Genomic DNA, 22,937 nt, shown 5'->3' with positions numbered 1-22,937 from the left:
ATTGAACCCAATTGATTCATGATTTGGTTAAAGCCTAATTGGATTAGGACTTAGCCATAAAAGGGACACATAATCCTCCTTAGAGGAGGATTAGGGCATCATAAGAAGGTGGGGATCACGCCCCTCCTCCTTCTCTTCTTGGGTGCGGCAAGAAGGAGGGCCGGCGCCCTCATGATTAGGCATCAAGGGCTCCTAATTTGTAGGAGCCCTAGATCCCTTTAAAAGGAGGTGAAGGGAGGCGCCCTAGGGTAAGTGAATCCCTCTCCTCTCCAGCCGTGGCCTCCTCTTTTTCCTTTGTTTTCAGCCGCCATCAGCAAGGGAAGAAAACTCTTGGTGTCTCCCTCCTCTTGGGTTTCTTCCTTGGCTCCAACGTATGAAAAGAGAAGAAGGCTGCCAAGGGCTTTGATCCTCTTCATCTCTTCATCCTTCTTCTTCCTCCTCCCAAGCACAATCAAGGGTTGATTAAGAGGGAGGACATCAGCCATCAAAAGTTATCTCTGCAAGGAAGCTAGCATCCCAGGGAGATAGAAAGCTTGGATCGGTTCCTGCTTCGTGTGGATACCCGTAGAGGCCGGGCACTTGAACGGTTTCAAGCGAACCTTCATCCAAAACCACGATCATCAGTTTGCGGTGATCATCTACCTGCACAACGTGAAGATCTGATCTTCTAATGTTTTTAAAAGTTTTTAATCCTTATCTATCTACGAACGGTTTTAAACAACGTTCATGCGATGAACGGTTGATCCCGCGCATGCCTCTTCCGCTGCATCTGAATTTTTGAAATTTTTCTGCGGCATGGGCGGGTTCCTAACAGTGGTATCAGAGCCTAGGCATCGTAGATTAAGGTAAGGATTAAAATTAATAGGCTTATTAGATCTGAAATTTAAATGATTATGCATGCTGAAAATTTTCTGCATGCAGATTTTTTCTAGGGTGCTGATTTTTGCATGCTGATTTTTATGTGATAAAAAGATGATTCTAATTGCATTGTTAATGGGATTACAAAGTTTAGAATCATGATTAGCATGATCAGCAACCTATGTCATGAGATAATCAATTGATTTCAGATCTGAAAATTATAATTGCTGCATGTGGTGATGATCATAGGATTCAAACCCTTTTGGTATCAAATGTAATGACCTGCAATGTGATCTGTAATGTCATGTAATTTTTCAGATGCTTGCATGCATATTACTTGATGTTTTGAGAGGCCTGCGTGCCTCCTAAAAGGGGATGTAATTTATTATTATTTTTATTTTACATCTGGTTGTATTTCTGTGATGTGATGTACGTCAACGATCAAGTTGAAGATAAGGCATGAGATGAACGGCGATCTAAGCGGTTGATGGCGATAGGATCAAGAGTTGATCAAGAATCGAATCAAGAAGGCTTGGAACCAATTCAAGAGTTGAAGATCAGTTGATCGATTGACGTGCATGTGCTTGTAATATGACCTAATTAGAATCCATGATCATCACCTATTTAAAATTTGGTTTTATTTGATGCTGCGATTATAACTGCCTGTGATGTGCCGTTTGCATGTGATGTGAATGAGAGCGGGGTAGATAGGTTTACATGTCATGTAACAAACCCAATTGAGACCTAAATTAAAACCTCCTCAATCAAGTCGAGAGTGAACCAACATGAGCAAGTCATATTAGATTAATTGATCTAATTGGTGTCTAGGAAAGCATGAAAGGTGGTTACTTAATTAGGACCTTACTCTCTGAGTAAGGGGAGCCTCCCACCTGCTTACCTGGCCAATTGATCGATTACCTCTTATGAAGAGCTCAAGTTGCAAACACTAAGACCTGATTAACCAATATTAAGTCAATAGGTCTTCCACTGTAGTAGAGCTGCTAAGGTCTTTCTGATGTTGATTTGTCTCGGCTGGATATAGTGGGCAAGTTGCATCGAGGGGCTGGACCTCTCTATAGACATGAGATGTTGTAGGGTAAAGGTGGGGTTGGGCACCAATAACTGTTAGGTGAGGACCCAATGACGACTTTATTTCTACGGTTATACAGTGGGTCTGACTTAACTAAGAAATGAGACCAATAACTGTTAGGTGAGGTCTTCATGGCTTAGAGACCAAGTTGCACTGCAACATGCTTGAGAAGCATTGTACAAGAGTTGTACACTCATCCATCTATGTGTCACCAATAACTGTTAGGTGAGGTGCCATGTAGATTGGTGAGACCGCAGTACCCACTAGAAACCCTAGTCGTGTAGGATTTCCGTTTTCCTACCAGGGGAGTGTGAGGAATTCGAGAAAATAGTGGGAGGTACATTTGTTCTAAAAGACCTTAGAACAGATTAAGGATCAAGTACAAAAGTCTAATTAGAATCTTTACTCTCTGCAGATACAATGTCAGCTTCAAATCCTTAGACCCGTATTCTTGAGACCAACCGACTGACCGGAACCAATTACAAGGACTGGCTTAGATACCTCAAAATTGTTTTGAATTGTGAGAAACTGGGCTACATACTCGAAAATGATATCCCTAGACTACCAGCACGTCCTACTGATGATCAGCGTGTGACGCATCAAAAGTGGACGGATGATGACATCAGAGTCAAGTGCTATATCATGGCATCCATGTCCAATGAACCACAATGCCCGCATGAAAATATGAAGACTGCTAGGGACATACTGGCACACCTGCAAAAGTAGTATGGTGAGCAGAGTCGCACAGCTCGTTTTGAAGTGTCCAAGAGGCTCTTCAAGGCAAAGATGCGCGAGGGGCAGTCTGTCCATGATCACGGTCTGACTATGATCAAGGATCTAGAGGAGCTTGAGAAGCTCGGTATGAACATGCACAAGGAATTGCAAGTAGATCTGATCCTTCAATCCCTTCCTGATTCATTTGGTCAGTTTATAGTAAACTACCACATGAATAAGATTGAATGCACTAAGACTGAACTGATAAATATGTTGGTAACTGCTGAGGGAGCCTTGAAAGGTTCAAGGGGCAATGTCCTTGCTGCTGAGTTGACTTCTGGTTCCAAGAGAAAGTCTACTTGGAAGATAAAGAAGCCTGCTAAGAAGCAGAAGAAAGACAAGAAGCCAAAGAAGGAAGTTCAAAAGAAAAAGGCTAATGACAAAGGAAAATGTTTCCACTGCAATGTCGACGGCCACTGGAAGAGAAACTGTCCTTCATACCTCGAGAGCCTGAAGAACAAGAAAGGTGACATACCTTCAGAAGGTATAAACTTGCTCATAATTGAAACTAATCTAACAGTTTCTTCTACTTCTAGTTGGGTTATAGATTCTGGTTCTAGTGCTCATTTGTGCACTACCATGCAGGGTCTAAAGGAAAGTAGAAGGCTGGCGGAAGGTGCGGTAACCCTTCGGATTGGCAACGGGGCAAAAGTTGCTGCTGTGGCTGTGGGCACCTACCATCTGCGACTACCGTCTGATTTTAGTTTATTACTTAGAGACTGCTATTATGTACCTGCTGCTAGCAGAAATTTAATTTCTGTTTCATGTCTAGCACAGAAAGGTCATGTTTTTACATTTGACAAAGACTGCTGTTCTATTTATTTTAGAGATAAAATAGTCGCACGTGGTTTTATGATTGACAGTCTCTATCATTTGCATATGGATGTATCTGTAAATATGTCTGAGCAAGAAGTGAGTGCCAAAGGATCCAAGAGATCCAGGGATGAGATAAACCAAAAATATTTGTGGCACCTCAGGCTTGGCCATATTGGAGAGGACAGAATGAACAAAATGGATAAGGATGGGCTTCTCGGCTCATTGACTTCGGAGTCATATCCAGTTTGCGAGTCCTGTCTTCAAGGAAAAATGGCTAGATTGCCCTTTGTAGGACATGGGGAGAGGACCACTGAAATACTTATCCTGATACATACAGATGTGTGTGGCCCATTCGATGTGCAAGCCAGGGGACGTTATTCGTACTTCATTACCTTTACCGATGATTATTCACGGTATGGGTATGTGTATCTTATGAGACACAAGTCTGAATCTTTTGAAAAGTTCAAGGAGTTCAAGAATGAAGTAGAAAAACAAACTGGAAAACCTCTTAAGGCTCTTCGATTAGATCGAGGAGGAGAATACCTTAGTGGAGAATTCCAGGACTATCTCAAGGACAATGGCATAGTCTCACAATGGACTCCTCCGGGTACACCTCAACTCAACGGGGTGTCAGAGAGGAGAAATCGGACTCTATTGGATATGGTCCGGTCCATGATGAGCTTCACTGATCTACCAATGTTTCTTTGGGGAGATGCCTTACTTACTGCAGTATATCTACTGAATAGAGTTCCCTCTAAATCCGTTCCTACCACACCGTATGAGATATGGCATGGTAAGAAACCAAGTCTTGGTCATCTCAAGATTTGGGGATGTCCGGCCCACGTCAAAAGACTACAGGCGGACAAACTAGAGGCTAGGACCATAAGTGCTCGTTTTATAGGATTTCCTAAAGAGTCATTAGGATACAATTTTTACGTCTCAGAGGATCACAATGTGTTTGTGAGCCGACACGCCATCTTCTTGGAAAACCAGTTTATCCTTGATAGAGGCAGTGGGAGGAAAATTGAGCTTGAAGAGAAAGTCTCTGAAAAGCAACGAGTCACGGATCCTATCGAACCCATTCATACAGAGCCAATACATGATGTCCCTCAACCACCTCGCAGATCTAGTAGGATCTTCCATCCTCCCGATAGATACTTAAGTATACTAGAAGAGGATACCGAGAAAATGTTCCTAGTGGGAGATAGGGATCACATACAGGATCCCAAAACCTACAACGAGGCGATATCTGATATCGATTCCGAGAAATGGTTGGAAGCTATGAAGTCAGAGTTATACTCCATGCATTCCAACCAAGTCTGGACCTTAGTAGATCCACCAGAAGGTATTGTACCTATTGGATGCAAATGGATCTACGAAAGAAAGATAGGTTCGGATGGAAAGGTAGAGACCTATAAAGCAAGGCTAGTGGTGAAAGGGTATAGTCAACGCGAAGGCATTGACTATCAGGAAACCTTTTCACCTGTAGCCATGCTAAAATCCATTCGAACATTGTTTGCCATTGCAGCATTTCATGATTATGAAATCTGGCAGATGGATGTGAAAACTGCTTTCCTGAATGGATATCTTGATGAAGATATCTATATGGAACAGCCTTTGGGTTTCACTTCCAGTGATGGAGATCACAAGGTCTGCAAGCTGCAAAGGTCCATCTATGGACTAAAGCAAGCATCTCGGAGTTGGAACACTCGTTTCGATGACGCAATTAAAACGTTTGATTTCATCAAAAACGAAGAGGAACCTTGTGTTTACAAAAAGGTTAGTGGGAGTGCTGTCGTATTTCTCGTACTGTACGTGGACGACATCCTCCTGATAGAAAATAATATTTCCATGCTAACCTCGGTCAAGGTCTGGTTGTCAAAAGAGTTCTCCATGAAAGACCTTGGGGAAGCATCCTATATTTTGGGAATAAAGGTCTATAGAGATAGATCTAAAAGGATGCTTGGCCTATCACAGAAGATGTACATAGAGGAAGTGCTGAAAAGGTTCAGCATGGAAAACTCTAAAAGGGGTCTCTTACCCCTAAGGCATGGAATTCATCTCTCCAACAAGATGTGCTCCAACACATCTGAAGAGATACAACGCATGAGCAAGATCCCCTATGCATCGGCAATAGGGAGCCTCATGTATGCCATGCTATGTACACGACCTGATAGCCATTGCTGTGAGTGTCACAAGCAGATATCAGTCGAATCCAGGTGAAGAACACTGGACAGCTGTGAAGAATATTCTTAAGTACTTGATAAGAATTAAAGATTTATTCTTGGTCTTTAGAGGATCATTAGAGTGAAAGGTAGAAGGGTACACAGATTCAGACTTCATGACTGATGTCGATGATAGGAAGTCAACATCTGGATATGTGTTCTTGTGCAATGGTGGTACGGTGAATTGGAAAAGTTCTAAACAACCGATCATTGCTGATTCTACTATGGAAGCTGAATACATCGCCGCCTCTGAAGCTGTTAAGGAAGGCTTCTGGTTCAAGAAATTCATTGCAGAATTGGATGTAATGACATCAGATGCCATAATACTCTACTGCGATAATAATGGCGCCATAGCTCTTGCTAAGAAACCAAGGTCTCATCAGAAGTCAAAGCACATAGAGCGGCGCTTCCACCTCATATGCGACTATGTTGAGAAGAAGTATGTCGAGGTGCAGAGAGTAGACTCCGCGGACAACGTGGCAGACCCATTCACTAAGCAGCTGAGTCAGCAAAAGACTGAAGCCCACCTTGAGAAGATGGGCCTAAGATATATGACCAGTTGGCTTTAGTGCAAGTGGGAGATTGTTAGATGTATGCCCTAGAAGCCAATCTGGCTGACACATTGTTAATTCTAGGGACATAATTTTGTAATTGACTATTTATTATTGAATAAATAAAAGGCATATTTTTATTCATATTGTTTATGTGTCTATGAATCGTCCAAGGAATTAATAAGATGATGATACATATTCTTAAGAGTTAAGAATTTGAGCCATGTATCATTGGTGGTTAATTTCTGAATGCTCCTGATCGATGGATCATCACGAGGACGGTGATCAATCCGATGAGATCAGTGCACACATCACTTTCCTTATGGATGGACGAGACTCGAGTCCACAGTGTAGGGACACTGAAGTGATAGTGCAGGTGCTTGTTAGAGAACAAGGGTACTGAGCGTGACCAACACAAGAAGTCACTTGGATGTCTATCCACTCGTCAGTGACTTGCTTGATGTTGCAGTAGTATGACTGGTCCTTTGTTGCCCAGATAGACAACCCAAGAGGGGGGGTGAATTGGGTTTTAAAATAATTTAGCTATTTAAAACGTTTGTGGATGACTAATTAACGCTTTAGCGTGATGATTAATTCGTTTATATGTGCTGTGAATGAAATGAGAGAAATAGAGAGAGACAACCAATCACAAACACAATGTTTTATAGTGGTTCGGAGCTAACCCTTGCTCCTACGTCCACTCCCCAAGTCTCACTTGGAAATTCACTATAACCCCTTGGATTACAGCCGGTTGTTTTACAAGCTCACAACCAAACTTGTTATTTTACGAGCTCACAACGAACTCGGTCGGTTTTCCCTGGCTCACCGACTAGAACCGCCCCGATTGTTTTCCCGGGATCACAATCGAACCCTTACACGTTGGTTTTACCCTTGGCTCACCAACCAACCTCTACACACTTGATTCAATCCCCCGATTGAACCAAGCAAAGACAATATGGAAAGAATAAGAAACAAACAGAAAAACTGAGCTTCTTAAAAAGCAGATTTGCTACAATATAAACTGGAGAGAAGTTTAGAGCCCTCAAACACTTTTGAGTTAGAGTAGAGTAGGGCTTCTTGAACTCTGAGTCTCCTCTTGAATGTCTGGTCGACTTGAATGCAGGAGGAGGCTTCTTTAAATGCTGGGAAGAGGAAGTTCGATGGAGTTAATGGCGCTCTTCCTTCTTTTCCGTTGAAGACAAGTATGCAGAGAATGAATGCTTGTGTTCTTTGATTGGAATGGTAGTTCTCTGCCTTGCTACAGTCCTCTGTGGCTATTTAAACCATCCCCCACGGAAACTAGCCGTTAGACACCTTTTTCTGCCCGTTCTGCACACTCTGTACAACCTGACAATATGTCCGTTGGGGGTCGGAGTCGACTCGCGCGATCTGGAGTCGACTCGGCTGTAGCAGGAGTCGACTCAGCTTTTCTGGAGTCGGCTCGGCAACTGTTCCGGATTTGAATTAAAGTGTCCTCCGCGACTGAGAGTCGACTCGACTTAACCCGGAGTCGACTCGCCAACTTCTGGAGCTGACTTGGCATTTTCGGAGTCGGCTCTTCCCATGAAATCCGTAGATCAACTTTTCAACTTGGTCCGCTCGAGTCGACTCGACCGTCCTGGGAGTCGACTCGGCGCTCAGAGCCCGAACTCTCGATCTTCTGTCTTTTGGCTTGTCCAGTCTTGGAGTCGACTCGAACTGTTCCGGAGTCGACTCGGCTCTTAGTTTCCGAAACACGTCCTTCTGCCATTTTGGTGTAGCGCTGCCTTGGAGTCGACTCGAGCTGTCTGGGAGTCGACTCGGCTCTCAGAGACAACAAATTGATCTTCTGTCTTTTTGGGTCGCGCTGTCTCGGAGTCGACTCGCGTATTGCGGGAGTCGACTCGAATCTCAGAGTCCGAAAACGGTTCTCTGACTTTTCCCTTGTATTCCACTGAGAGTCGACTCTCACTTTCTTTGGAGTCGACCTGCCAACCATCGGAGTCGACTCGCGTTCCACAGGAGTCGACTCGAATCTCAGGGTCGAAATTCGCTCTCTGACTTTTCTATCTGTAACTTCTTGGAGTCGACTCATATTACTCCGGAGTCGACTCGGTAAACATCGGAGTCGACTCGCGCACTTCAGGAGTCGACTCGCTGACAGGTTTTGAGATGTGTCCTTCTGTCCATCTGTCGGTTCTCAGTCGGAGTCGACTCGTAATGACCCGGAGTCGACTCGAGCCCGTGCCAGTGATTCTGATACGCTTGGAGTCGACTCGTAATATCCTGGAGTCGACTCGAGTCTCAGACTTTGGTTCAAACTGACTTGTTAACTTATCCAAAATATCTTGAACCAAATCTAGAGACACTTAGACAAGATTTTCACTGAAACACTCAATTGAATTCATTAGTAAAACATAAGATATACTCAAATGCTTTGAGCTCATCAAAATCAAATAGGGTTTCAATCAATCACTCCACAATCTCCCCCTTTTTGATGATGACAAAACATTGAGTATATGTAAAGTGAATTGCTTAATAAACAAGGAAATAAAATCCATAAATGAATTCAAATATCTGGATATTTAATTTATCCAAGCTTGAAAGGTGTGAAACAATAAATTTTGGAGTTAAAGCTCCCCCTTTCATTTGGAATTATATAAGCCTTCATATCATGCAATCAATTGTTTGGCTTATATATAATTAATGATTTAGCTTTCTTAAAAATTCAGATTCTCCCCCTCAACATATGCATTCTACTATGTTTAGATTTTCTGAATTTCCTTTTAATGCATTGAGATTTTTGAACTGAAATTTTTTGGTTTTTAGAGGAAAAATCTGTCAATTTGTTCTTGAGTAGGATTCAACTAATCTCCGAATATCCCTTGAATAGATTCTGGAGATTACTCCATTAGGAGCCCCAACAGAGAGATAATGAGCCTCGAGGTACCAAATCCACTAAGAACAAATTATGTTTTAATTTTCATTTTGATTCCTTTTATGTTGATTCCATTTACATATCTATTAATTATTTCTCCCCCTTTTTGTCATCGTATCAAAAAGGAGGTAAGCAGAACACACACTCAATCATAGATCAAATTGCACAGGAATTGAAGAGAACATGTCTACTCATTGTATTGATTTGTATGTAAATACAGTTGTGAATACAATAAGTAAAGCAAAAACAATACATGTCAAAATACAAAACGATATCTAGGGCTTCCTCGAAGAGGATGCGGCTCCCCGAGGCATGCGCTCAGCGAGTGCTTGGACCGCATTGGTGACGTGCTCGAGCTGTCGGATAATGGCCTGGGTGGCCCTGCTATGCATCGTGTCGAGCTCGGTCACCGACTTCTGAAGTGCGTCCAGCTTGTCGATGAGCACATTCGACAAGCGCTCGGCCCCTTGAGTAGTGGTGCTCATGTCCTTCCGGATGTCATCGCGCATCTTCCGAGTGGTGCTCGTGACCTCACTCATGCTATGGAACTGGGCCTGGATCAAGCTCCTGACATTGTAGATCTCTTCCCGCACATGGGCCGTCATGTCAGTCACGGCTGTCAAGAAAGGGACCAACGCTGAAGATGGTGCAGGAGAGGGAGCAGGCACTGAACCCCGGAGCTCCCGAAGTAGATCATCCCGCAGGTCTCTAACTATCTCCTGGCGCAACTCCCGGAGCTGCTCAGGAGCGATCCGGACCTCCATGGGCTGAGGAGCTGAGGAGGAGGGTCCGGCTGAGGTGGTAGGAGCAGAAGTGGAGGGAAAGTCAGGATAGTCAGAGTCTAGCTCAGGACTAGGAGAATGTCTGGTGGTATGTGTGGAGGTGGATGATTTCCTAACCCAAGTCCCCTCTACCTTCCGAAATCCCATCCTGTGTAGGGTCCCCGGACGCATGCGATCTGTCCATCGCAATGCGCGAGAGGGTTCCCCCTCAGGAATAGGGATCTCGGCCTCCCTAAAGATAAGGGTGAACATCATGCCATAGGGGAGGGTGAGCCTAGGTCTATCTAGTGGCTCACATAGGTATCTATATATCATCTTGGGAAAGTTTATGGGGGTATCCTGAAGAATGTAGTACATGAGGGCTAGGTCCCTCTCAGACACAAAATCGAACCGTCCGGTCTTTGGGAACAAAGACCGAGAAATGATGCTCAAGAGGAGCCGCATCTCAACTGAAAGTGAGCTGGCGGACACCTCATCTAAAGGGGACTGGGGTGGATGCCCTAGAATGGCCGTAAGAGCCTCAGTCCTATCTTCGGGGTGTGTGGGAGCCACCCCTAACTGTGGAAGGTGGAGGATTTGGGCTATGAAATCCTCGAAAATAAACAATGGGACACCGGCTACGGTTCCCTCTATTCCCCCATTCCCCCTATGGACAGTACCATAGAACTCTCTAATTAGGCCAGGGTATGTGGGGAGGTCTAGGGAACAAAAGTACTCTAAACCCTGGGCCCTAAGTCTATCTCCTATAGTGAAGCCCTCCCGGAAGAGATAGTCGAAATCGACGTATCTCCCGGTGGAGACCGCCTTCCCGGCGCACGGCCTCGAGGGAACCGCCCTCGGCGGGGAACGAGCCGGAGTGTTGCCCAGATAGACAACCCAAGAGGGGGGGGTGAATTGGGTTTTAAAATAATTTGGCTAATTAAAACTTATAGATGATTAATTAAAAACTAGTGCAGGTTATTTAATTAATCCTAAGTGCTGTGAGTGATGTGGGAGGAAGAGGAAAAGAGCCAATCAATCACAAACACAAGGTTTATAGTGGTTCGGAGCTAACCCTTGCTCCTACGTCCACTCCCCAAGTCTCACTTGGGAATTTCACTATAACCCCCTTGGATTACAGTCGGTTGTTTTGCAAGCTCACAACCAAACTTGTTGTTTTACGAGCTCACAACGAACTCGGTCGGTTTTTCCAGGCTCACCGACTAGAACCAACCCCGATTGTTTTTCCGGGCTCACAATCAAACCCTTACACACGTTGGTTTTAACTTGGCTCACCAACCAACCTTCAACCCCTTGATTCAATCCCCCGATTGAATCAAGTAAATACAAGTTATAGAAAGAAAGGAAAATAAGCTTCTCAAAAGCAGATTTAGAACAATATAATCGTAAAGGAGTTTAGAAGCCCTCAAACACTTTTAAGCTGGTGAAGAGGTATGGCTTCTGGAACTCCGGTCTCCTCTTGAAAGAGTGGTCGACTTGAATGCAGGAGGAGGAAGCTTTTAATGCTGGGAAGATGTTGGTGGAGCAGTAAATGCAGATCTTCCCTTTTTCTCGTTGAAGAGCACGTTGCAGAGTTGAAAGCTTGAATGCTTGGAGTGGAATGTGTGTTCTCTGTCTTGCTACAGTCTTCTGTGGCTATTTAAGCCAACCCCCACGGAAACTAGCCGTTACACTGCTTTTTCTGCCCGTTCTGCACACTCTGCGCAGCCTGACAATATGACCGTTGGTGGGTTGGAGTCGACTCGCGCGATCAGGAGTCGACTCGGCTGTAGCGGGAGTCGACTCAAGCTTTTCCGGAGTCGACTCGGCAACTGTTCCAGATTTGAATTAAAGTTGCCGTCACGACTGGGAGTCGACTCGTCTTGACCTGGAGTCGACTCGCCAACTTCTGGAGCTGACCTGGCAATTTTGGAGTCGGCTCATCCACTGAAGTCCGTGGATCCAAATTTGAATTTTGTCCACTCGAGTCGACTCGACTGTCCTGGGAGTCGACTCGAATCTCAGAGCCCGAACTTCCGATTCTCTGTCTTTTGGCTCATCCAGTCTTGGAGTCGACTCGAACTTCCTTGGAGTCGACTCGGCTCTCAGTTTCCGAAAGTTGGTCTTCTGCCTTTTGATGTGAAGCTTGTCTTGGAGTCGACTCGAGCTGTCTGGGAGTCGACTCGAATCTCAGAGGCAGTAACTTGGTCTTCTGTCTGTTGATGGTCGCTCAGTCTCGGAGTCGACTCGCGTACTGCGGGAGTCGACTCGAATCTCAGAGTCCGAAAATCGTTCTCTGACTTTTTCCTTGAGTTCCGCTGAGAGTCGACTCTTGCTTTCTTTGGAGTCGACCTGCCACCCATCGGAGTCGACTCGCGTTCCACTGGAGTCGACTCGAATCTCAGACCCGAAAACTGCTCTCTGACTTTTCTGTGTGTTCCTCTTGGAGTCGACTCTTACTACCCTGGAGTCGACTCGTTGAACATTGGAGTCGACTCGCGCCCTTCGGGAGTCGACTCGTTGACAGTTTCTGAGTTGAAGCTTTCTGTCCTTCTGTCTGTTCTCAGTCGGAGTCGACTCGTACTGATCTGGAGTCGACTCGAGCTCGTGCCAGTAACCTTGATACGCTTGGAGTCGACTCGTGAAACTCGGGAGTCGACTCGAGTCTCAGACATTGGTTCATGCAGACTTCTTAACTTATCCAAAATACCATGAACCAAGTCTAGAGACACTTAGACAGGATTTTCACTGAAACACTTAATTGAATTCATTAGTAATCACAAGATATACTCAAATGCTTTGAGCTCATCAAAATCAAGCGGGGTTTTAATCAATCACTCCACAATCTCCCCCTTTTTGATGATGACAAAACTTTGAGTATATGTAAAATGAATTGCTCAATAAATAATGAAATAAAATCCATAAATGAATTCAAATGTCTGATAATTTAATTTATCCAATTTTGAAAGGAGTGAAACATCAAATTTCGGAGTTAAAGCTCCCCCTTTCATTTGGAATTATATAAGCCTTCATATTATGCAATCAATTGTTTGGCTTATATGTCATTAATGATTTAGTTTGATTAAAATTCAGATTCTCCCCCTCAACATATGCATTCAACTATGTTTTGATTTTCTGAATTTCCTTTTCATGTTTTGAAGTTTTTGAACTGAATTTTTGTTTTTAGAGGGAAAATCTGTCAATTTGTTCTTGAGTAGGATTCAGCTAATCTCCGAATATCCCTTGAATAGATTCTGGAGATTACTCCATTAGGAGCCCCAAAAGAGAGATAATGAGCCTCGAGGTACCGAATCTACTTAGAACAAATTTGTGTGTGTTTTTAAGAGTTTGTCTTTTTATTGATTTTCTTATACATATTTTATCCATATTTCTCCCCTTTTACATATTTTATACATATTTCTCTCCCTTTTTGTCATCATATCAAAAAGGAGGTAATCACACACAATCAATGGCACAAACAATCATCAAATGGCACATAATTGAAGATAAGATGTCTACTCATTGTATTGATATGAATGTGAGTACATTTGAGCATACAATAAGTAAAGTAAAACAAGACAAAACACAACTCAAACATCTATGGCCTCCTCGAGGATGAGGCTCCCCCTCTCGAGGATGCATCTCCTCCTCTGGAGGATGTGGCTCCTCCTCTCGAGGATGGTGCTCCTCCTCTCAATCGGCTCTGCTCCATGAGGAGGGTGACTGCATCTGTCACATGGCCAAGCTGTGCGATGATAGACGTGGTGGCTCTGCTATGTGTAGTGGAGAGCTCTATCACCGACGCCTGAAGCGCAGTCACCGACGTCTGAAGTGTGTCCAACTTGTCGATGAGTACATTCGACAAGCGCTCGGCCCCCTGGGTGGTGGTGCTCATGTCCTTCCGGATGTCATCGCGCATCTTTCGAGTGATGCCCGTGACTTCATTCATACTGGAGGACTGACCCTGGACTAAACTCCGGACATTGTAGATCTCTTCCCGTACATGAGCCGTCATGTCTGTCACGGCTGTCAAGGACGGGACCAACTGAGAAGATACGGGTGCAGGAGTGGGAGCAGGCACCGCACCTCGGAGCTTCCGAAGCAGCTCGTCCCTCAGATCTCGGACGATCTCCTGCCGCAGCTCCTGAAGCTGCTCAGGATCAATCCGGACCTCCATAGATGGTGGAGCCGAGGAGGAAGGTCCGGCGGAGGTGGTAGGAGCAGGAGGAGTGGATGGAAGGTCTGGATGGTCTGGATAGTCAGAATCGGGCTCAGGACTGGGAGAAGGTCTGGTGATCTGAGCAGTGAGAGTGGACTTCCTAACCCAGATCCCTTCTCTCTTCCGAAATCCCATCCTGTGCATGGTCCCCGTACACAAGCGATCAGTCCATCGCAAGGCACGAGAGGGTTCCCTCTCAGGAATGGGAATCTCGTACTGCCTAAAGAGAAGAGTGAATATCATCCCGTATGGGAGTGAGAGCCTAGGTCTATCTAGGGGCTCACACATATACCTATAAATGAGCTTTGGGAAGTTGATCGGGGTGTCCTGAAGGATATAAGACATAATAGCTAAGTCCCTCTCATTCACAAAATCAAATCTCCCTGTCTTAGGAAAGATGGACCTGGACAGAATGCTCAAAAGGATTCTCACTTCAATAGGAAGTGAGCTAGCAGATACCTCATCTATGGGGGACTGAGGTGGATGCCCTATGACGGCCGTAAGGGCCTCAACCCTATCCTCAGGATGTGCAGGAGCTACCCCTACTAAAGGAAGGTGGAGGATATGGGCAATGAGATCCTCCGTGACACGTAATGGGACACCTACTACCGTGCCCTCGATACCTCCATCTCCCCGATGGACGGTACTATAGAACTCCTGAACAAGGCCTGGATATGTGGGGAGGTCCAAGGTGAGGAAGTACTGTAGGCCCTGGGCTCTAAGCCTATCGCCTATGGTGAACCCTTTCCGGGAGAGATAGTCGAAGTCGACATACCTCCCGGAGGTGACTGCCTTCCCGGCCAACGGCCTTGCGGGAACCGCCCTAGGCGGGGAACGAGCCGGAGGTGGTTGCCTCGCGGGATCGTGCCGCGCCTTGGAGCGCCGCTCGGGACCGGCCTCGGGACGGGACCTCTTCCTAACGACGGTCTTACGAGGCATCTTGACCTAAACGGGAAGAAAACCTAAAGAACGGTGAAAGGGTCGACAGAGGAAGCTCGGGACGAACCGGAAATGACCTAGGAACGGACGGAAACTCAATGTCCGGCGAAGAATCGACGGGAAAAGGGGTTGGAGACGATCGGGGATGACCTAGGAGTCGGCTCTAGGGCTTTTTGAATAGTGGCGGCTTGAGGAAAAGTGTTTGCGAAACGACAAACCTAGGATTAAAAAGTCGGATCCCGACTGCGAGTCGACTCCCCTGAGTCGCGAGTCGACTCGACCTCGAGTCGACTCCAGAATATGCGCGAGTCGACTCTCCTTATGCGCCAGTAGACCTCGAGTTGACTCCCGACAATGTGCGAGTCGACTCCCCCTCAGCTGCCAACTTTGCGAGTCGACTCCCGCAAATGCGCGAGTCGACTCCCCCTTAGGAGCCGGCTCTGAAACTTACTCGAGTCGTCTCTAACCTTGGCACGCACTTAAAAATCATGCTATAACCGTGCCAAATGAGGGAAAAACACCTAATTGGGATCTGATTTGATGATCATTAAATAGAAACTCTATTTTAACCACATTCTAATCATCAAAATCAATTAATCTAGTGGAAACTCCCACTAGGATGGATCAATCACTCCTAATCCCCTCCTAAGCACACTAAACCTCTCTTCACTTAGGGGTTTTGTAAAAATGTCTGCTAATTGATTATCAGTACACACAAATTGGAGTGACACATCACCATTCAATACATGATCTCTTATGAAGTGATGTCTTATCTCAATGTGTTTAGTTCTTGAGTGTTGAATTGGATTTTTAGTTAGATTTATGGCACTTGTGTTATCACAATTAATGGGGATTTTATCTTGTTTAATGCCATAATCTTCTAATTGTTGTTTAATCCATAAGATTTGAGCACAACAACTCCCGGCTGCAACATATTCAGCTTCTGCAGTGGATAATGCAACCGAGTTTTGTTTCTTGCTAAACCATGAGATTAGGTTTTCTCCTAGAAATTGACAAGACCCGCTGGTACTTTTTCTATCAAGCTTACATCCAGCGAAGTCTGAATCTGTGTACCCTATTAAGTTTAGGCTAGATTCTTTAGAGTACCACAGTCCTATGTTCTTAGTTCCTATTAAGTATTTAAATATTCTTTTAACTGCAGCTAGGTGTGATTCTTTAGGATTAGCCTGATATCTAGCACACATGCACACACTAAACATAATATCAGGTCTACTTGCAGTAAGATACAGTAAAGAACCTATCATACCTCTATAAAGTTTTTGATCTACAGATTTACCTGATTCATCTTGGTCTAACTTGCACGATGAGCTCATGGGGGTGCTGATTGATTTGTTTCCCTCCATATTAAACTTCTTGAGCATCTCCTTGATATATTTGGCTTGATTGATGAAGATGCCTCCTTCAGATTGTTTGATTTGAAGCCCGAGAAAGTAGTTCAGCTCTCCCATCATGCTCATCTCAAACTCACTCTGCATCAAATCAGCAAACTCTTCGCAGAGGCGATTGTTAGTAGCACCGAAAATGATATCATCAACATAAATCTGTACTAATAACATATCCTTATTTTTCTTTTTCAGAAATAATGTTGTATCTACATTTCCTCTAGAGAATTCATGTTCTAATAGGAATTTACTAAGTCTCTCATACCATGCTCTAGGTACTTGTTTTAGTCCATAAAGTGCTTTGTTCAGTTTATACACATGATTAGGGTATTGATGATTTTCAAAACCAGGAGGTTGTTCTACATACACCTCCTCATTAATAAACCCATTTAGAAAAGCACTTTTTACATCCATTTGATATAGCTTGAAGTCCTTAGAGCATGCATATGCTAATAATAGTCTAATAGCCTCAAGTCTAGCTACGGGAGCAAAGGTTTCATCAAAGTCTATACCTTCTTCTTGATTATAACCCTTTGCTACTAGTCTAGCCTTATTCCTTATAACAATTCCATTTTCATCTAGCTTATTTTTATATATCCATTTTGTACCTATAATTGGATATTCAGAAGGTCTCTCTACTAGATCCCACACTTTGTTTCTAGTAAATTGGTTTAGTTCTTCTTGCATTGCATTTATCCAATTTACATCATTTTCGGCTTCTTCTATATGTTTGGGCTCAAAGTGTAAAACAAAAGCTAGATGGTTATTCAAATTTCTAAGGGATGCTCTAGTCCTAACGGGTTGAGATGGATCATCTAGAATTAGTTCCTTAGGATGCCCATGAGCATACCTCCAAGCTTTTGTTAACCCATGATCCACAATAGGCTCTTGGCTTGATGATGCTTCTTCAATCAATTTTTGATTATCATCTTGTAATCCCATCTCATCTATCTTTTCTTCAAGTATTTCAATATCATCATCAAAATTAACCTTCTTACTAGATGAGATGTCACTAGAGTCATCAAAAACAACATGTATAGATTCTTTTATAACTAGGGTTCTTTTATTAAAGACTCTATAGGCTTTACTAGTTGTAGAATAACCTAAGAATATTCCTTCATCAGATTTAGGATCAAATTTTCCTAGATTATCTTTTCCATTATTATGGACAAAACACCTACATCCAAAAACATGAAAGTAATTAACTTTAGGTTTTCTGTTTTTCCACAGTTCATATGGTGTTTTCTTTATAATGGGTCTTAATAAAACTCTATTTAATATATGGCAAGAAGTATTAATGGCTTCTCCCCAAAAGTACTTAGGGAGGTTACTTTCACATAACATCGTTCTAGCCATTTCCTCTAGAGTTCTATTTTTCCTTTCCACAACTCCATTTTGTTGTGGTGTCCTAGGTGCAGAAAAATTATGGGTTATCCCCTTTTTACTACAAAATTCATCAAATAATTGATTTTCGAATTCGGTACCATGGTCACTTCTAATGGCTATGACTGAAGACTCTCTAGCATTTGTTACTTCCTTATGGAACTTCTTAAACATAGAAAATGCTTGGTCCTTATGTGCTAGGAACATGACCCATGTGTACCTAGAGTAATCATCTACAATAACTAGGCCATATTTATTTCCACCTAGGCTTGTTGTTCTAGTTGGACCAAATAGGTCCATGTGTAATAATTCTAGAGGCCTAGAGGTAGAGACACATTTTATGGATTTAAAAGAGTTCCTACATTGTTTGCCAAATTGACATGCTTCACATATTTTGTTCTTTTCAAATTTTAATCTTGGCAAACCTATCACGGAGTCTCTTTTAACTAATTTAGTTATTGTGTCCATGCTTGCATGACCTAACTTACGGTGCCATAACCAACTAGCATCATTATCTTTAGTTTCATTTACAACTAGACATTGGTTATGTTTTGCAAGATCTTCTAGGTCTACAACATATACATTTCCACGTCTAATCCCTTTAAAAACTAAACTATTATCATTAGGATTTGTTATGATATATAGTGATGGTTTAAACATAACATCATATCCTTTATCACATAATTGACTAATGCTTAACAAGTTATGTTTAAGACCATCAACATATCTAACATTATCTATAAAAGTAGAAGGGGTGATTTGAACTTTACCAATACCAATGATGTGACCTTGGTTGTTGTCTCCAAACGTCACAGCACCTCCCTTCTTAGCTTCAAGGGTGAAAAATTGGTCTTTATCACCCGTCATGTGCCTTGAGCAGCCACTATCCAAATACCAGCAGTTCTTGTTGACCTTGGCTGCAAGACACTCCTACACAAGCAAATCATGTCATCTTAGGTACCCAAGTTTTCTTGGGTCCTTCATGGTTAGTCAAGTTGGTTCCTTTTGGAACCCATACCCGTTTAATTTTTCTTTTAGTCTTCCTTTTCCTATAGTCACATGCATTTGCCTTATGTCCTATATTTCCACAACAAAAACAGGTTATTTTCTTAGTTTTATTTTCCCCAGCTTTGACAAAGAAGTTACTAAGAAGTTTTTGTTTGTTTTTTGGTTTATACCCTAAACCCGCTTTATTAAATACGGCTCGTTGACTGTTAAGTATCATGTTTAGCTTTTCAGAACTATATGTGAATTTTTCAACTAAGGGTTTGTATTTGTTAAGTTCTTTAGTTAATGTTTGATTTTCGGCTTTTAGATCATTTAGTTCTTTTGTTAGATCCTTGTTTAAGACTTGTTTATGGTTTTTGAGTTCTGAAAGTTCCTTAGTTAGTTTTTCATTATCTTTAGTTAAGGTATTAGTTTTCTTAATTAAGAGTTGGTTGCTTGTCTTAAGTTCTAGATTTTCTTTGGTAATAGCATCTTTATCCTTAATTAAAGAATCATACTTACGGATATAAGTTTGGTTAGTTACTTTTAGTTCCCTGTTTTTAACATTAACATCCTTATATTCAATCATTAGTTCGTTAAACGCATCATAAAGTTCATCAAATGAAAAATCATAGTGCGTATCGGAAGTTACCTCATTTTCGTTGGCCATGAAACAAAAATTGGCCTTCTCTTCTTGTTCTTCATCCGATGATGAAGATGATGCGTCGGAGTCCGATAGGGTGGTGACAAGGGCTTTCTTCTTCTTCTTGTACTTGCTGCCCTTCTTTAGTAAGGGACACTCAGCTCGGATGTGTCCCGGCTTTTTGCACTCATAGCACCCGATCCCCTCACTTTCCCTTTCCTTACCTTTGTCCTTGCGATAGGAGTTTGAGGGGCCTCTCCTTTGATGAAAGGACTTCTTGTGGTTGATGAATTTCTTGAACTTGCGCACAAGAAGAGCCTCACCACCATCTTCCTCATCTTCTTCTTCTTCACTGCTGCTGCTGCAAGACAAGTCCTTGTTAGAAGAAGTAGATTTTAAAGCTATTACCTTTTTCTTATGGGAGGACTCTTCCTCGTTGTGTTGTTTCATGGTAAGCTCATGCGTCATAAGGGATCCAAGGAGCTCCTCAAGTGGTAGCTTGTTCAAGTCCTTGGCTTCTTGGATTGCCGTCACTTTAGCTTCCCACGACCTTAGTAGACACCGAAGGATTTTCCTGACAAGTTCACTGTTAGTATAGTTCTTGCCAAGGCTTTTTAGGCCATTGACAATATCAGTAAACCTAGTGAACATGCTAGTGATTGTCTCATTAGAATCCATTTTAAATAGTTCATACTTATGAACCAATATATTAATCTTGGATTCTTTAACTTGATTTGTGCCCTCATGGGTCACTTCTAGTCTATCCCAGATCTCTTTTGCAGAATTGCAAGTAGAGACCCTATTGAATTCATTTCGGTCTAAGGCACAATAAAACACATTCATAGCTTTAGAGTTTAATTGTGCCTTCCTCATGTCATGTTCATCCCAATCCTTTTCTAATTTGGGTACCTTGACATCCTCTACATATGTGGATGGGATGTATGGACCATTTACTACAATGGTCCACATCTCATAATCTTGGGCTTGGATGAATATTCTCATCCTAGCCTTCCAGTATGAGTAATCGGACCCATTGAAGAAAGGGGGTCTTTGGGTGGACTGACCCTCAATGTGAGAAGATCCAAATGGGGTTGTCATTTTGATCTTTTAACTCTTGAGTGGAAGAGTTTTTGGCTCTGATACCACTTGTTGCCCAGATAGACAACCCAAGAGGGGGGGTGAATTGGGTTTTAAAATAATTTGGCTAATTAAAACTTATAGATGATTAATTAAAAACTAGTGCAGGTTATTTAATTAATCCTAAGTGCTGTGAGTGATGTGGGAGGAAGAGGAAAAGAGCCAATCAATCACAAACACAAGGTTTATAGTGGTTCGGAGCTAACCCTTGCTCCTACGTCCACTCCCCAAGTCTCACTTGGGAATTTCACTATAACCCCCTTGGATTACAGTCGGTTGTTTTGCAAGCTCACAACCAAACTTGTTGTTTTACGAGCTCACAACGAACTCGGTCGGTTTTCCCAGGCTCACCGACTAGAACCAACCCCGATTGTTTTCCCGGGCTCACAATCAAACCCTTACACACGTTGGTTTTAACTTGGCTCACCAACCAACCTTCAACCCCTTGATTCAATCCCCCGATTGAATCAAGTAAATACAAGTTATAGAAAGAAAGGAAAATAAGCTTCTCAAAAGCAGATTTAGAACAATATAATCGTAAAGGAGTTTAGAAGCCCTCAAACGCTTTTAAGCTGGTGAAGAGGTATGGCTTCTGGAACTCCGGTCTCCTCTTGAAAGAGTGGTCGACTTGAATGCAGGAGGAGGAAGCTTTTAATGCTGGGAAGATGTTGGTGGAGCAGTAAATGCAGATCTTCCCTTTTTCTCGTTGAAGAGCACGTTGCAGAGTTGAAAGCTTGAATGCTTGGAGTGGAATGTGTGTTCTCTGCCTTGCTACAGTCTTCTGTGGCTATTTAAGCCAACCCCCATGGAAACTAGCCGTTACACTGCTTTTTCTGCCCGTTCTGCACACTCTGCGCAGCCTGACAATATGACCGTTGGTGGGTTGGAGTCGACTCGCGCGATCAGGAGTCGACTCGGCTGTAGCGGGAGTCGACTCAAGCTTTTCCGGAGTCGACTCGGCAACTGTTCCAGATTTGAATTAAAGTTGCCGTCACGACTGGGAGTCGACTCGCCAACTTCTGGAGCTGACCTGGCAATTTTGGAGTCGGCTCATCCACTGAAGTCCGTGGATCCAAATTTGAATTTTGTCCACTCGAGTCGACTCGACTGTCCTGGGAGTCGACTCGAATCTCAGAGCCCGAACTTTCGATTCTCTGTCTTTTGGCTCATCCAGTCTTGGAGTCGACTCGAACTTCCTTGGAGTCGACTCGGCTCTCAGTTTCCGAAAGTTGGTCTTCTGCCTTTTGACGTGAAGCTTGTCTTGGAGTCGACTCGAGCTGTCTGGGAGTCGACTCGAATCTCAGAGGCAGTAACTTGGTCTTCTGTCTGTTGATGGTCGCTCAGTCTCGGAGTCGACTCGCGTACTGCGGGAGTCGACTCGAATCTCAGAGTCCGAAAATCGTTCTCTGACTTTTTCCTTGAGTTCCGCTGAGAGTCGACTCTTGCTTTCTTTGGAGTCGACCTGCCACCCATCGGAGTCGACTCGCGTTCCACTGGAGTCGACTCGAATCTCAGACCCGAAAACTGCTCTCTGACTTTTCTGTGTGTTCCTCTTGGAGTCGACTCTTACTACCCTGGAGTCGACTCGTTGAACATTGGAGTCGACTCGCGCACTTCGGGAGTCGACTCGTTGACAGTTTCTGAGTTGAAGCTTTCTATCCTTCTGTCTGTTCTCAGTCGGAGTCGACTCGTACTGATCTGGAGTCGACTCGAGCTCGTGCCAGTAACCTTGATACGCTTGGAGTCGACTCGTGAAACTCGGGAGTCGACTCGAGTCTCAGACATTGGTTCATGCAGACTTCTTAACTTATCCAAAATACCATGAACCAAGTCTAGAGACACTTAGACAGGATTTTCACTGAAACACTTAATTGAATTCATTAGTAATCACAAGATATACTCAAATGTTTTGAGCTCATCAAAATCAAACGGGGTTTTAATCAATCACTCCACACGGAGGTTGTGCCCTCGCGGGATCGTTCCGAGCTTTGGAGCGTCGCTCAGTGCCGGTTGCGGAATGGGGCCTCTTCCGGCTTGGGACAGTGGTTTTGCGAGGCATGGTTGACCTAGAATGGGATGAAAACCTAATGGACGATGAAGGATCGACGGGAAAAGGACCTAGGAGCGGCCGGAGTCGATCGAGGAGTCGGCTCTAGGGTTTTGAACAGTGGCGGCGGAGAAAATAAGTGTTTTCTAAACGATGAATTTAGGGTTAAAAAGTCGGATCCCGACTG

Source organism: Phoenix dactylifera, chromosome 14, assembly GCF_051530095.1.
Source record: "Phoenix dactylifera cultivar Ajwa chromosome 14, Ajwa_hap1_PhDact_Kaust_v1.1, whole genome shotgun sequence".
In the NCBI taxonomy this organism is placed as follows: Eukaryota; Viridiplantae; Streptophyta; class Magnoliopsida; order Arecales; family Arecaceae; genus Phoenix; species Phoenix dactylifera.
This window is presented reverse-complemented; position numbering follows the sequence as displayed.